Here is a 3,429-nt window from a genome sequence, read left to right as displayed (position 1 = left end):
CGCACTTTTCGGGGGAATCCCCTCGATCCGTACGCAGCCTGCCGGCCGGTTTCCGCTCACTTGGGCCGGTTATCACTGACAAATGACTTCTCTGAAAAAGAATTATACAGCAGGCGCTTTTAAGGGGGATGTTTTAAAATTGGATGGCATCATTAATGTGACCCGCGAGGTACCACAGCAACCAAACAGCAGAGGTACGTTAGAGGGGATTATTCCATCCAACGTCATGAATTTCGATATCCTAGCTTTAAAAAGTCCTGGGGTTTTCCATAGCTGCATTTCAAGTTTTCACGTTTTTCTTTTGATTTTCTCGGGGTTTGTCTCCACATTTAAAGTAAAAAGAGACAGAAAAAGAAATCAAATATGTATGTGGTATATAAGCACGTTACAATGATACACAATTCACATGGCTAGGTTATAAGTAAAATGTGAGAACCTATATTGTAAGGCGTTGCTTGTAGATGATAAGTTCCTGATATAAAATGGACAAGATTGTCGATCATAGGCAGGGGGGGGGGGGGGGGGGGGGAGGGGTGTGGCGTTGAAGTACTCACCGCGGCCTGATATCTGAATGTGCTTCATGAGCGTGATGCGCGAAATCACTTTGCATGGAACGGCCAGGGCCCTGGAAGCTCTGAGATTCTAGATTCTCTCTGATGCAATATCAGCCTTATATTTTAGAGCATTTTATGACATTTTTTCAGATCAACAAGCAATTCATCATGAATTAGACAATACCAAATGGAAATTCTGGACATAGGCTATATATGGGGAGTATAGCTATGAGGAATCAAAAGGGGAATTTTATGGGGAAAAAAGGGGCACCTACAAGGGAAACCGCAAAGCAAAAATACACAATTTAGAGACATTGGTATATAGGAAGTTCTTCGTTTGTTTCTCTCTTTACATGGTCCAAGATACTGCTAAGCATCATACTTTGCAGTTGGGTGTGATGGTCCGAATATTTATTTGTGAGCGAGCGAACAAAGATTCTAAGATTTGTGAAGTCGCAATGCATAAAGTGGGAAATTATAAGCCTATCTGCACTAGTTTGGCCTGGCCCCTCACTGCATGGTCACTGACAGGTGCTTATCTCATCAGGCTATTTCTCTCAATTAACATAAGAAAATTGAGAGAATCATGGCATGGGGGACCAACGGGCACCGGCTAAGTCATTGTTTTCTATGTAGAGGGATTAACGTAGCTACAAGTATAGGGGCTGTTATAGTGGGGCTCTAAATTAGGAGTACATTTTATGATGAGAAGAAAAGGGGGCACGTATCCAAAGGGAAAAGGTAACTTTTTTAAAATAGATTTTGGAGAATGATTTAGTCAGTATTTGCTAAACACTTTTATAATGAACTTTTTCAAATTTTCCCCTCTAAAAAAAAAATTAAGAGGGGACGTCCCCGCCCCCCCCCCCCCCCCCGCCAAGTTTGATAACATTTCCTTCTTAGACACATAATCCACTCATTGTTCAGCATTTCGATATGTCTGGGCTGACACAAGCACTAATCTTTAGAATTTATCTGTGAATGCTAACTTGTCACAGTGCACCTTTCACATGGTGGACAGCAATGCTTTGTTATTCAGTCAACTGTGACAGTAGTAGTATGATGGGGGTGTCATTAAAAAGAGGACATTCTGTCCTTTACAACAGACATAAAATGCTTGATTATGAAATCAGTAGTGATCATATAAATCGTCATTAAACTTCAATATCCTTTATTATGATACGCCCTGTATATATATGTATGTATTATGAAAATGAGATAGCAAAATGTGTATATTGATGGTCATCTTGCGAGTAATAACCATTAACTACTCTAATCGGGCTCTAATCATTAATATTTCTCTTCATTTAAAAAAAAAATTTATTGGGGGGGGGGGATGATTGTACAGGCCATCCCCCCCCCCCCCACCTGAAATATTGGGCCCCCCCCCCCATCCCCCCGAGATCGACACCCATGTGTTTAGTAGTACCCTTTTTTAAAATACCTTTTAGGGTGTGAATTCGGAAGAGAAAAAACACGCAAAATACATATTTAGGGTGTATTGTGGCTTCAGAAGAAATCCTCGTTTAGGGGATATCTGGCATACCTGTGGTAATTACGCGTGCTTACAGTATTTGTACATGACGAGAACCCCGGGTATACCCAATGGGGGTCCCCCTCCCTCTAACAATAATGTGAAGATCTTTGAGAGAGGATGATGTAAAGATCTTTGTGAGAGGATGTTGTTATGTGTTTTTCACTAATCAAAGACTGATATAACTCACCGTGCCTAATGATGTTTGACATTACGTGTCTCACTTTATTCAGTTGTCTGTCGCCCTCTATCTGAATAGGCAAGTACAGTGTTAAAACTTGTAAGTCTCATAACAAAAATATTGTCACAGTTGTAAAGATCTTTGTAAGAATAAGAGGATGTAAAGATCTTTATGAGAGGATGTTGTAAAGATCTTTGTGAGTGGATGTTGTAAAGATCTTTGTCAGAGGATGTTGTAAAGATCTTTGTGAGAACATGTTGTAAAGATCTTTGTGGGAGGATGTTGTAAAGATCTTTGTGAGAGGATGATGTAAAGATATTTGTGAGACGATGTGGTAAAGATCTTTATAAAGAATGTTGATTTCTTTGTCGGTAGTGATGAATTCAAATCTAGTTATAATTTGACGTTTCAATCATATTATTTTATTGATGTAATCACTTTCTGCAATCATTTTAGAATAAGGTCATAAATATAAATAGTTGAATGATAAGATCAAATCAAAAAGCTCCAACAAATATTTAGATTTCCAGCAGTAATCATGCTTTTAATCATCACCAGAATGGTAAATAAACAGTACTTGATTAGTGTGAAAATAACAATTATGTGTATCGGCAGTGTACACTTACATGTATATGATTGAAATAATTGCCTATCGTTTCCGGATAGACTTTAATATGTGGAAAGATTACATGTGCTTACTCTGCTTCATTAGGTTCAATCCTTTTGAGCAATTATCCATGGTTGAATGGGCCGGGTTGATTATAGGTGACTGTGTATAAAACCAACATTATATACAGATTAAAAAACACACTTGTATACTGAAACGTCTTATGATCGAGCCATCAACTGATGAGTTTGAGGGTCCATGGTAATGGTAGATAACTCAGGATAATAGAGAGTCGGCAGACTGGTTTGTTAAGATAGCCATATTATTTATTCAACTGAGACGGTACCAGATATTTGGTTATCGCGTATCTTTACATCAACTACACCAACAACAAAAAGTTATCAAATGAGTCAGAATTTCAAATTTGGACAATAAATGATATACCATAATTTGAGAAATTATAAAAGGTATTTAGTAGTTATTTAGTGTTGTATCTTCTGCCACGTCAGTCGATCTATTTGACTCACAATATTTTCTCCTATGCAGTAAACAG

The sequence above is a fragment of the Strongylocentrotus purpuratus genome, unplaced genomic scaffold, assembly GCF_000002235.5.
Source record: "Strongylocentrotus purpuratus isolate Spur 01 unplaced genomic scaffold, Spur_5.0 spur5_scaffold_8, whole genome shotgun sequence".
Taxonomy (NCBI): Eukaryota; Metazoa; Echinodermata; class Echinoidea; order Camarodonta; family Strongylocentrotidae; genus Strongylocentrotus; species Strongylocentrotus purpuratus.
This window is presented reverse-complemented; position numbering follows the sequence as displayed.